At 49.1% G+C, this 13,066-nt stretch overlaps 1 long non-coding RNA gene across 1 annotated transcript; it reads right to left on the reverse strand.

Moving 5' to 3' along the window:
* Positions 1-1,057: 1,057 nt before the first annotated feature.
* Positions 1,058-12,997, reverse strand: LOC115635142. The gene is made up of 4 exons (XR_003996542.1): positions 12,905-12,997; positions 8,688-8,855; positions 1,603-1,835; positions 1,058-1,098 (listed from the first exon to the last, which is right to left on the reverse strand). It is a non-coding gene; the product is annotated as an uncharacterized LOC115635142 (long non-coding RNA).
* Between the last annotated feature and the right edge of the window lie 69 nt (positions 12,998-13,066).

Genomic DNA, 13,066 nt, shown 5'->3' on the forward strand with positions numbered 1-13,066 from the left:
GGGATGTTGAAATGCCAATAGTTATCCTTGGGGACCCAGCCTACCCCTTGCTCCCATGGCTCATGAAGCCATACACAGGCAGCCTGGACAGTAGTAAGGAGCAGTTCACCTATAGGCTGAGCAAGTGCAGAATGGTGGTAGAATGTGAAGTTGGATGTTTAAAAGCACGCTGGCGCTGTTTCCTGAGTAGGTCAGACCTCAGCACAACCAACATTCCCATTGTTATTGCTGCTTGCTGTGCGCTCCATAATATCTGTGAGAGTAAGGGGGAGATGTTTATGGTGGGGTGGGAAGGTAAGGCAAATCGCCTGGCATCCAATTTTGAGCAGCCAGACACCAGGGCGATTAAAAGAGCACAGCAAGGCGTGCTGTGCATCAGAGAGGCTTTGAAAACCAGTTTAATGCCTGGCCAGGCTATGGTGTGACAGTTGTGTGTGTTTCTCCTTGCTGTAAACCCACCCCCTTTGTTGATTTTAATTCCCTGTAAGCCAACCACCCTCCCCCCTTTGAAATAAAGTAACTATTGTTTTGATACCATGCATTCTTTCATTAATTAAAAAAAAAAGAAGATAATGGACAAGGTAGCCCAGGTGGGGTGGGAGAGGAGGGAAGGACAAGGCCACATTGTTTATTGTACCCACACTAAAAATCAAACCGTTTGAATGACAGTCTTCTGTTGCTTGGGCCATCCTCTGGAGTGGAGTGGCTGGGTGCCTGGAGGCTCTCCCCACCCCTGCGTTCTTGGGCATCTGGGTGAGGTGGATACGGAACTTGGGGAGGAGGGCATGCAGCTATACAGTGGATGCAGTGGGGGTCTGTGCTCTTGTTAGCTTTCCTGAAGCTCCAACAGACGCTTCATTATGTCCGTTTGCTCCTCCATTAGCCTCAGCATTGCGTCCTGCCTCTGCTCTTCGCACTCATTTAATTCTTTGCTGGCCTCTGCCACTGAATGCCTCTATCCATTACGCTGTGCCCTATCAGTGCAGGAGGACTGCATGAGCTCGGAAAACATGTCATCACGAGTGCGTTTTTTTCGTCTTCTAATCTGCAATAACCTCAGGGACAGAGATGATAGGGGGAGCGTAGAAACATTTGCACCTGGGGGGAGATAGAAAGGGAGAGTAGAATTTAAGATGATACATTTCTGAGAACAGAAGGGAGACTCTTTCACAGTGAATCAAGCAATTCACAGCAGACAGCACATGTGCTTTAGGTACAAGATCACATTTTGCCTTTTATATTGAGCGCCTGCCCGTATGGTGACACATCACACATGGCTGGGCAACAGAATTCAGTTTCGAGGCAGCTATGGTAACGTGGCTAAATTCGACCTAACCCGGTAGTGCAGACCAGGCCTAAGACCTCTTTGATTACTTGTTTGTGTTCCAGGCCCCGCTGATGGCTGCTAACCCAACGGGCTGGCTTAGCTCTGAATTATGTACATTGAGAATGTTAGGCTAGCTCCTGAACATAATGCAAACAGCCAAAAAAAAAAAAAAAGAGAGAGAGAGAGAAAGGAAGTCTTACATTAATAGACATACTCCATGTACCTATCTCTCATCCCAAAGCTCTTTACCATGTAGGCATCTGGAGTGCACCTACCTCTGGGATGGGACACTGCAGCTGTTTAACAGCCCACAGTAATGCAACATGCTAGATTATGACCAGAAGTGAAGAAAAATATCCTATGTAGCTGCAACCATAGGGAGAATGGCAGCAGGCAGAAGGAATGGCAATTTGATCAGGAGTCCTCAGTTAACAATGCAACTCCTGCGAAAGTTACCATGGGCTCTTCTGTCACCACACAAGGCCAGGACCGTGGTTTTATATCTCAGCTGAAAGACAAAACATATATTACGATTTTTTTTAAGGCGCTTACGTGTGATCATGTTTGGTAACAAAAATAAATTCTCAGAGGACTATAGTGTTTGAAATTTGAAGATTCCTGACATTGCTTACCAAACAATAGTGAAAAAGCCTCCTCTGACTGATGTCTACAGGGACAAAAGCTTTGTTATACAAATTCCTATTCTTTGGAATATCTGAATATTGAATTTATGGCGACAATTATAATTATTTTTGTCTGGCCTCCAGCAAAAATCTCACAGAATTACTGCCAGGATGCAATATCTACTCAAAACATTTTTATTATCCTTTCACAATGGTTGATATATGATTGGCTACACTGTAGCAGTAATAACAATAACCCCCCCCCGGGTCTGAATTATGAAATTTCTCCATGTATTTGGCTAAGTAACTATTTTTTCAGTTTGCATTATTGAATTTTTTTCCTCAGTACAATCTCTTGGCTTCTTCTCCCTGGACATTTTAGAATTTGACAATAGACAATTGGAGCACGGGTACAGAGAGCCATTTTAAATATTTTTTTAATGGTGTTAGTTTAGTGCCCCTGACAGATGATGAACAGACAGTGCTGAAAAAAAAAAGCCCTTTTCCACAGAATAGGCAGAGTATGAGCACTGGCAGGGCAAGCTAACCCTCTCACTGTCCCACCTACATGCCTCAAACCTGACCTGCCGGGAACATCTTTGGGTAGGCGGAGGTAATTCATTGTCATTGCTCACTCACTCCTCAGCCTCTGCTAACACAGAGGGGGTCAGTTGGTCCCAGATGAGATTGTGGTTTTATGACGTGGTCGCCTGACCATTAGAAACTGGACTAAGGCCTACATTCTTTTCTCACAAGTCATTTGAACAGCCACCAGATGGTAACTACTTTCAGTCTCTACTAGTTTGGGCCTGGATTGGAATCAGTGAACCAAAGGTAAACCACTCCACATCCCATTCCCAAGCCCCTGGACTAGCCAGTTCTCCAACCTCAGACTTTATATTTTAAGTGATGGCGAAAGACCTTGAAGAAGCAGAGTAAAGTTTCCAGCCCTGGGTGGAGATGCCTGTTATCGTAGCTAGTCTTTGAAATGCAAAATAGAACAGGATGGCCAAAGTGAACACTTGGAGCTACAGGACATAACAGCTCTAAACAAATGAAAGGTATTAGGGGAAAATGTGCTAGACTGTATTAATCACAGATGTATGTGATTTCAGCTGAGTACAATGCACTGAAAATATATGTGATGTTATCAACGATGGTATGTTAAATGGCTTTGATGTGAAGAATAGCTGCATGAAATGTAAATTCATTGTGTCCGTTTCTTCATTTCTATAGCAACAGCAAAACCTGCCAATGTGTTTCAAAGGAGTTTTATTCAGATCTTTGTATCAACTATTTTCTTGCACAACTGACTACAAGAAGAGGTGCCAACTGTTTAATACCATGGAAAGTGCAGAGCATAACATATGGCTTTAATTACAAATGATGAAATCACATGCATGGTACAGAACACATATGGGTCACATGCGCCAATGAGGAAATGTTATAATGACTTTTAAAGCAAACCACCAATCTCCTTGTCCTGTGCTGCTGGAGGTCCCTTTGTGTATCAGAGTCTGAGCATGGCCCATGTCATTCTCATGGGGATGAAGATCCCCCTCATTCTTTCCCTTAGATCCTTTATTCAGATGCCTCTGATGGTCCAAGCTCCAGTTGCAGGCAGCAAAAGAACACTCAGCTTCACCCAAGGTTACCATGACTGACAGTCTAGGAATCAGACAGCAGAGACAGAGTGTGTCACTCACGAGAAATGCTATATTTTCACGTCTATGAAGACATCTCAAGGCCACCCCCAATCAGCAGGGGCAGAGTCAGCATGGACCTTACAGGTACTGGAAGCAGTTCAGCTGGGGCGTTTTAGCCATCAGCAGAAAATATTTTTACCCATGAAAAACAAATTTTTCCTTCCTAAGTCTGTAGTTGCATGTCCCACTGGAAGTGAAGTGAAGTGGGAGGCTGGGTTGGAATGCAGGCTTGTCCCATTCACGCACTAGGAGTCCGCTTCTGCAACTCAGGATAATCGTTTGGTGCTTAGGAAAAACTGACTGCCCTTTGCAAGGCCAGGAACAGTACTATCTTCTAGTCTACAGGCTGGTGCACCTCCCTAGAGCTGCTAAACAACTAGTCCTAGCCCAATCTCCAATAAGCATCACCAGCCAGTTGGACTTCCCCCTTCCATGCACAGGCTGGTAGCATTCAATGCAGTTGTAACAAGAGCCCTGCTTGGATCACCTGTAGGGATTGAAGGCAGGACCTCTGAGGCTGTAAGCATAAGTCACTGCCAGAGGTGAAAGTAAGCCGGTACACCCCAGTATGGCGTACTGGCAAGAGCCGGTGCACCGTACTGGGGCGGATCGGCTTCCCCTGGCAGCAAATAAAGGGTCCAGGGCTCAGGCAGCTGCTACCGCCCCGGCCCTTAAAATAGGCGCTGAAGCCCCGCTGACGCTGGTAGCTCGGGGGAGATTTAAAGGGCCCGGGGCTCCGAACTGCTGCTACCACAGCCCCTTTAAATCCTGATTTAAAACACCCAGGGATTTAAAGGCCCCACCTCTTCAGGTAGAGGATCCGCCTCTTCTGGACAAGGCCCTGCCCCCTTCTAAGGACTCTGGAGTACCCATAAGTCCTTTAAGTTATTTTCACCCCTGGCCACTGCTGTTTGAGCTGAAGGGCTTCGTCCATTAGCACAGAGGCCGTAGCAGACTCATTAACCTCTGTAAGTGGTCTAGACAACAGAAAAGCACCTGGTATTAGCGTGGGCGACACAGGCATTTTAGCAAGTTTGCAGCTTACACCCAAGTTCATGATGTAGCCTGTTTTCCCTTTGACTATGCACATTAGATAGTTGCTCTAGTGTGCTACGTAGCATCCAATAACTGGCCAAGTTGTGTAATGTGGTCAGCAGCGATGGGCACATATCTTATTAAAGTGTCTGATCACCCAGCTGCTTCCTACCCAAATCTCCTCCTTCCCTACTACTTAGCTTCCCTAACATCTTTAGCACGGAAGAAGGCATGATTCATGTATTCAGTACCCAGCAACCACTGCAGCCTAAAACAGTGAAATAATCAGACATTAGTGACACTATGAAGAACCTCAGTCGAACCTCTCTGCCTGCCAATGTTCTCTTGGTGTTTGGAGTTTCTCATTCCATCTTACTCAGGGACAGGTGCATATCCCACTGAAGGCAAAGCAAAGACTCTCGGCTTCAGTGGACTTTGGATCAGCTCAAGAGGATTCTGAGCCAGTGTATTAAACTAAAGGCTAGACTAATGTAAGCATGTCTCCAACTGCCTAGCTCCCCCACCACTGTGCCGATCGCCTTTCCTTTGCAGACCTTATTTCTTCAAGCACTTCTCTAGCTGGCAGGACTCTCCATGAGCAGGTGTTGCAGCATGTGGATAAGATCCCCAGACTCAGATACAGAGACATACATCTTTATGGATATTAATAAAATGCTGCCTCCCTTCATTCTTTGGTTTCATTAGGTAATTCCTGTGCTAATGAGTGGTGCCAGGCTGATGGTGCTGGACTCAGTTAGACTCAGAACAGTTACGACACACAGCGGGGAGTAATGGCAGTGCAGGCTTTCCCTACCTGCTCAGTGTCTCTCAGCCCAGCCCTGGAGAAGCCTCCTATGTATGCTTATGGGGAGTTCAGTTTCCTTGGATCATTTCTTGCTTGGCGTCTCTGTGAGCGCCAATGACGAAGAGACACTTGTTGCACTGGCACTCTCTCTGTAGAAGATTCTGGATTTTTAAAAATCGTTTTCATTTTTGGGAGGAAATGACTCAGCAGGACCCCTACATTCCTGCCCTTCACACTCCACCCTGATCACAGGGGGATCGCCTCCAAGGGAGAAAACAGGAAACCAAGGGCTAATCCTTGGCTACCAGTATATTTCTCCTACTTTTCAGTGCACCTGGAAAGGGGGCACAGTGTTTTGGAGGATCATTCATCATGGTCTCCTAGGTAATCAGTGACATGCTTCCTTCACAGAAGCGGGTGGCTCTCCCAGGGTTATAGCAGGGCTGGAGCTGGTCCTTAGCGTGTGCTCCTTGGGACCCTGTGATGCCATTGTATGCACTGCAGGAATCTCACTTCCTTTCATTTGAGCCTTTCGTTCTCACTGACAATCCCCTTTAATAATCTTCTGAGCAGGAACCATTGGCACCCACTCCATAGGTGCTCTGGGACTGCAGCACCCATCGAAAAAAAGTAGTGGGTGCTCAGCACCCACCAGACACCCGCCGATCCACTGCTTGATGGCAGGCAGGAGGCACTGGGGGAAGGGATAGAGGTGGGACGGGGCGGGCTGGGAAGAGGTGGAGCGAGGGTTGGGTCTTGGGGAAAGGGGCAGAGCAGGGGCAGGGCCTCGGGGTGGAGCAACGGAAAGAAGAAAGTCAGCACCTGTGGCAGGAATCTGCCACAGATCAGGGCCAGACGAGCAGAAACCTGCCAGGCCAGTAGATGTGGTGTTGTCTCATCGTGATCCTCTGGTAACACAAAACATCTCCTGTGGGGAATGTCTGACAGTCCTGCAACGCATGGGCAAGCGCGGCTTATGCCTGCTGCTGGGGCGCACGTGGGAGAAAACGCCAGCAGGTGCTAGGGGTGGGGCAGGGGGCAGGAGACAGAATGGCGTGCCAGGGGGGTTGCAGAGCTGTCAAAGGGGAAAGTACTGAGACTACTGAGGGGGGATGTGGGGAGAGTCCAGGGGATGGGGGCGAGACCAGGAGTTCATCCAGGTGCTGGGGTGGAGGAGTGGGAAGGCGACAAGAGAGGAGGGTTGAAGCAAACTGGGTCAAAGGGAAAATGGCATCATCCGGTTATGTGCTGATCTGATCTGACCAGGCTCACAGAGCGGAAGGTGATGGGAACTGCTTAGAAAGACACGCACCTTTTACACTAACTCTGTGCACTCCACACTTCCCCATGGGCCTGAGGAGAGGAACGCAGGCTGCATGCTTGCTCCCCCTGACATTCCCCCAGCACAATGGCACCAGGCAGATGGCAGCCTCTGCACCACCCGTGTGGCTGGAGGGACCCTTCTGCGGAGCTGAGCGTGGAGCAGTGAGTCCTCCTCTGAGTGGTGTTTCACCGGGAGCCAGTCTGGCACCTTGTCTCCACCAGCTCACCCTCCTCCTCACTGACACCTTGGGTGGAAGTTAACGGCACGTATCCCACTCCCTCTGCCAGCTCATAAGCAACCCAGCCAGTGCGGCAGCCTCCGTAAGGACCAGAGCCAGTAAGGTTGTGGGGAAGAAACCCAGTCCCTGGATGGGTTCCCTCCGAGCAGCCAGGAAATCTAATGAGGTTGGAGTGGATCCCTCTGTGGATACTTGTTCAGTAAACATCCCTGATAAAATCCTAAGTATGGGCAGTTGGCTGTGCTCGGGTTTGTGGTTTTGGCCTCCTTCATCCCTTGCTATTTTCTTTAACGCTGCAGCTTCCTCTGGCTGCCTGAGCTCACCTGGGTTCCTAGTGATGTCACTTGTTATGGCAATTTCAAACTCTCCCTACTCCTGGAAGGGCTCTCTTCACAAGTTACTTTGTGACCCAGCTCAGAGAGAAAGCTGAGCCTGCAGGGGAGACTGCCATCCACTGGGCAGTATTTCCCTATACCCACCAGCGACAGATGACCCAGGAGCCTCACAAGCAGGGTTTGCAGTTCAGTTCACTGTATATGTTGTCTTGACAGGGAGATGGTCATAAAGAGAACAGAAGCCACTGTGTCTTGGAGTCAGGCATTCACCAGTGAACGTGTCTTGACTGTGAGTGCTAGGCATGGTGAGGTGCGGTCACGTGGCTAGCGCAGGGGGCCTGGGAGCCGGAACTCTTATTCCAGGTTCTGCTAGTATCAATGATTTATATTTCTGTAGCACCTGCAGCGCTATGCACACATGTAGTAAGAAACAGACCTGACCCGCCCAGGCGTACTAGAGAAGCCAGACAAAGAACTGAGAAAGTAAGCTTTATTATCCTCTTCTAACTGAGGGGTACCTGAGGTTAAGTGACTTGCCTGCAGTAACACCAAGAGTCTGTTGCAGAGCCAGGAATTGAACCTAGCTCTTAGGGGCCCCAGTTCCCTGCCTAAACCACAAGCCCCTACCACACTGCCAGGTCTCCCACTCACTCAGCCAAGCCCCCTTGCTTGTCTGTGCCCCCCTTCCTCCCTTTGTAGCAACAACACCCTACCCCAGGCAGGGAGCAATGATCACTAACATCCAGAATGTGCACTGGGGTTCTTGGCTCACAGGCCTGTATTACTGGCAGCAGCTCGCCTGTGCACAGTCCAGCTATTTCCTCATTAACTGCAATATACAGAACATGGGCTGACTTTTATGAGGTGGGACACGCTTGATCCAGGAGAGGATCGTAAATCTACCACAGACAAGGGCAGGCTCCCCCTCCTTCTGTTGGCACCATAGTGAGTCTACACTTGTGGCATGGTGAAGATAAGTGGAGGGGGTGCTTCACTGGCTCCTCAGCCTTTTCCATGCCTCTCTGCTCTAGCATACCATGGCAGGAGCACTCTTTTGCCCTGTCAGAAATCCAGAGGCTTTGTGCAGACTGCTAACTGATTCATTGCAAGGAGTTGCTCTTGAGGCTGCTAATTGAAGAGAGGTACTGCAGAGATCGCATCTCCATTAACGCAGCTACAACTTAATTTCTCCATTGCAGCTGGACTTGTTGCCACTTATCAGCCTCCCCAATAACGAACAGAGAGACGGGAATAATTAATTAACTCACTGCACCAGAGCCAGGAGCAGACCAACCTTTCGGCAACTTTCAGGGAATAATTGATGTGGGGTCCTCCTTCCGCTGCCATTTCCAGCTGCCTGCCTGGGGCCTTGTGATGCTCAGGGTAGCGTAGCTTCCAGCCCACAGCATGTTGTTTTCCTGGAAGCTTTTGAAGCTTCACCAGAACTGCTCCCTCCAGACAGCTAGAAACAGGAGACAAGGTGGAACGCTGGCTTGACTTGGCTGAAGCCTTTTTACTGCAAGCTTCTACTGTAGGGTGCTAATGGAGCAGAATCCTTGCTCCACCAATGAACCTGACTGCTTGTAAGGAGATAAAGAATAATTGGAACAAGTGCAGCCCAAGCCTCTACTGGACACTGTGTGGTCTTCAACCTAGCCTGCCCAGTTCACTTGAAAAACGCGTCTCTGAGTGATAATGGATTTGAGAAAGAGACTCTGATTGTCTGACACATCTGTTCCTGAAGTGGAGAGACTATCAGTTTTGCCCAGAATAATGGGAATTCCTGCCCTCTGTTCTGTACCATTTTACAGCAGCCTTTGGGAGGTGGGGTCATATCTGCACAGAGGACAAGGTCTCATTAACACACTGCTTACAATTAATGCTTTGCTGAGCTGGAACATTGGACGACCACAGACAGCTGGGTAATAAGGAGGTGGAGATTCAAGCTGGTAACTGAAAATGTCTAAGGGCTTGTCTACATCAGAAAGTTGCAGCGCTGGTGAGGGAGTTACAGCGCTGCAACTTTGAAGGTGTACACATCTGCAGGGCATCACCAGCGCTGCAACTCCCTGTTTGCAGCGCTGGCCGTACTCCCGTTTTGTCTCGGGTGTAGAGGATCCAGCGCTGGTGATCCAGCGCTGGTAATCCAATGTAGACACTTACCAGCGCTTTTCTTGACCTCCGTGGAAGGAGGAAGCCTCTGGTAATCAAGCTGGTCTCCTTCCCCGGCTTGCTCTCGTGTTCCCGGAACCCCGAGCAAGCAGGTCTCCTTCCCTGCGGTTTGCAGGGTGGTTCGTGGAACGCGAGAGCAAACCGCGGCGAAGCTGGTCTCCTTTCCCGGTTTGCTCTCGCGTTCCCGGAACCCCCCTTGAAGCCGCCCAACAGCGCTGCAGTGTGGCCACATCTAACACCACTTGCAGCGCTGGTTGCTGTAAGTGTGGCCACTATGCAGCGCTGGCCCTATACAGCTGTACTAATACAGCTGTAACAACCAGCGCTGCAAAATTTTAGATGTAGACATGGCCTAAATCTTTTCTTGATCCACTCGCTCCATTCCTGCTCTAAGTTTTAAAGAACAGATATGTTCCTGGTGGCGTTTGTTTGTATATTCTTTGTAGCATCTGCTTTCAAGTACCAAGGAATGCAGAAGGCTTCTATGGCAAAGAGAGAGGAGCAGAGATCTAGGACTGACGTTACAGTGACAAAAGTTTCTTTTATTTTTCTCTTCCCTTTCAGGCAATCTCAGTGACACAATGGCTTTGACAGTTTGCACCCAGGAAAATAAAGAACAATGTCTTTTTCCTGCTAATTGTCATTTTAGTCCTCTACTTCGTTTTTGAGTAAACACTGATCCAAAGACATACAAATAAAGGTTCCAGGTGTTCCCATCAGGCGCAGAGCTAGGGGGAATCTAACCAGCTCCATAACATGACTGGAATACAGGGCATACCTAGAAGTAGTTAACACCTGCAGCCCACACTGGAATTAGAGTCACAGAGCTTGAGGCCAGAAAGGACGGCCAGATCATCCAGTCTGTATATCACAGGACCCCAACACCACCCAGCACCTGCCCAGTAAACCCAACAACCAAAATATCACAGCCCTCAGAAGAATAGGAGGAACCAAGGTGCACTAATGTCCGATGCCTGTGCAGTGGCCGGGAATTTATTAGGTGAAATACACCCAGATAATCCTGGCAAGTGACCCCATCCCATACTGCAGAGGAAACCGAAAATCCCCCAAACTCACTGCCAGTCTGACCTGGGGGGGAATTCCTTCCCAGCCCCACCTACGGTGGTCAGTTAGACCAGTGGTCTCCAAAGTGGGGTGCGCACACCCCAGGGGGTGCACAAGATGATCCATTGGGGGGTGCAATGGGAGGAGCGTCGCCAGAGGAAAAAAAGAGAAAGGGGCGGCCGGAGGACAGAGGGAGGGAGCGAGCAGGGAAGTTGCCGCCCCCATCCCCGGCCAGGCAGGGCCACCTGGAGCGCAGGGGCTTTAGGGGCTGCAGGGCCCTGGGCTAAGGGGTCCCGGGGGCCCTGGCCTGCAGCTCTATAGCCCCTTTCGGAATGTAGCCCTGAGTCCTCTGGTCCCTGGAGGAGCAGGGGCAGCCGTGCAGCCAGCGGCGGGAAAGAAGCGGCGCTTTCCCCTTCGAAGCTGGCTGGAGAGAAGCAGAGCTTTGAAGGGGAAAACGCTGCTTCTCTCCAGCAGCTGCTGCTCCTCCTGAGTCCTCCAGCCTGTACTTGCAGGGCCACATTCCGAAACGGGCTTCAGAGCTGCAGCCGGGGCCCCAGGGCCCCCTTAGCCCAAGGCCCTGCAGACCCTAAAGCCCCTACGCTCTGGGTGGCCCTGCCTGGCAGGGAGGGGCAGCTCCCAGAATAGGGGCCATGGGGGCGGTGCCACGCCCGCAGAGCCACCTGCACACCCCCTGCACCAAACGAGAGCTGCCCCGGGTGAGTGGTCTGCACCTCCTGCCTGCCCCAGCCCTGAGCCTCCTCCCGCACCCCACCCTGAGTGCCCTCTTGCACCCTAACACCCTCCCAGACCCCACACCCCACCCTGAGTGCCCTCCCGCACCCTAACTCCCTCCTAAACCCTGCACCCTACCCTGAGTGCCCTCCGGCACCCTAAACCTAATGCAGACCTTCGAATCGCTGTATCACAAAGTGTTAAACCAAGATTTTCAGAATAATGAAGCATATTTAATCACATTGCTCTCACTAAAAATATTAATAGTAATTTTTTTGTGAGAGCAAAAAGGGGTTTTGTGTCATTAATAAAATAAAAAAAATTTAAATATTGTTTTTCATCTTTATCTCATCCTTTTTTAATTTCTATTTTTGTGTATGTTTTATAGTGTACATAATATATTAGTACAGTAGTATGTGTATACAATTTATACATAAATATACATATATTGCGGGGGTGCACGCTCAAAAATTTTTTACTGATGGGATGAGTGATCAAAAAGGTTTGGAGACCATGTGAGCAAGAACCAGTCAGCCAACACCTCAGAAAGAGACTTTTCTGTACCATCTCAGAGCACCGGCCCACCCCATCCAGTGTCCTATCTCCAGCTGTGGCCATCTGTGGTGCTTCAGAGGAAGGAGACGACAAAACAAAACAAAACAAAACCCTAAAATACAATGGGGGGGAGGAGGGGATTCCTTTCTTAACCCTGCTGTACCAGTGTTCCTCAGTCAAAGGTAGAATACAGACCTTAGGAGATGTCCCCTACTAGCAGTCGTGTCAGACTGAGGGCAATGTATGACCCCTGAATGGTCCTCAATGGGGTCAATGGGGTAGTAGTGGAACTATGTGGTTAGAGCAACAGGGACTCGGTGTTATGATGTATCTATGGCAGGTTGCCTTAATCCAGCCCTAGTACTGTGCCCTCCCCTTTGGATTGTGGAGAAAATGCCATCATGACCATCCCTCTATGCAAGGTCCTGTTAGAGGTGGCAAAAGGGAACACAGTATCCCCCACCCCCAGTGTTGCCAAATCTCATGATTTTATCCCAAGTTTTGAGATAGCTGGTATTTTTCTTAAAGCCCCACTTTCTGGACTCATGAATTTCAGCTTTCTTTCTTTTTTCTTTTCTTTTTCCTAAGTAAGTTTCTAGCTCTTGTGGTTCTGGAGAAAACCTTGAGAATGTGACCCCCACCTCCCAAATGCTTTAACATCAGAAGGCAAATAAAAAGCACCCAAAACTTTGGCTTAAAAATCTCATGATTTTTTAGGGCTGTCTCATTATTTTTCAACACTAGAGGCTGTCAAATACTACTGTGAGGGCCAGATTTTAGTCCCGCAGCTGCCCCTTGTACCTTCCCTTTGCAGACACAAACACCCCTGCATGTAGTAAAAACTGAACACACCCTTTAAATATTCTATCTCAGCAACAGAAGCTCCATGCAACAGTGTGGTGAGCCACTGCAACAAACCAGTTCTCCAGTTTAATGCAACACCTGGACTTAGAGGAGATAAACCTGAAATTAGTGAGAGACTCTCACCTTGCAAACTGTGTGTCCTCGGTTTCTGGGAGCCTAAAGCAACTCACTGAACTTCCATAGTGAGTGAGCTACATAACCCTGAGATAGCTGTACTGCATGAGTAACCACACAGCACTCTGACCTTCTCCACTTTCAAAGTCCAGTCCCAGCATGTGGGCTCAA

The sequence above is a fragment of the Gopherus evgoodei genome, chromosome 14 (genome assembly GCF_007399415.2).
Source record: "Gopherus evgoodei ecotype Sinaloan lineage chromosome 14, rGopEvg1_v1.p, whole genome shotgun sequence".
Classification (NCBI taxonomy): Eukaryota; Metazoa; Chordata; order Testudines; family Testudinidae; genus Gopherus; species Gopherus evgoodei.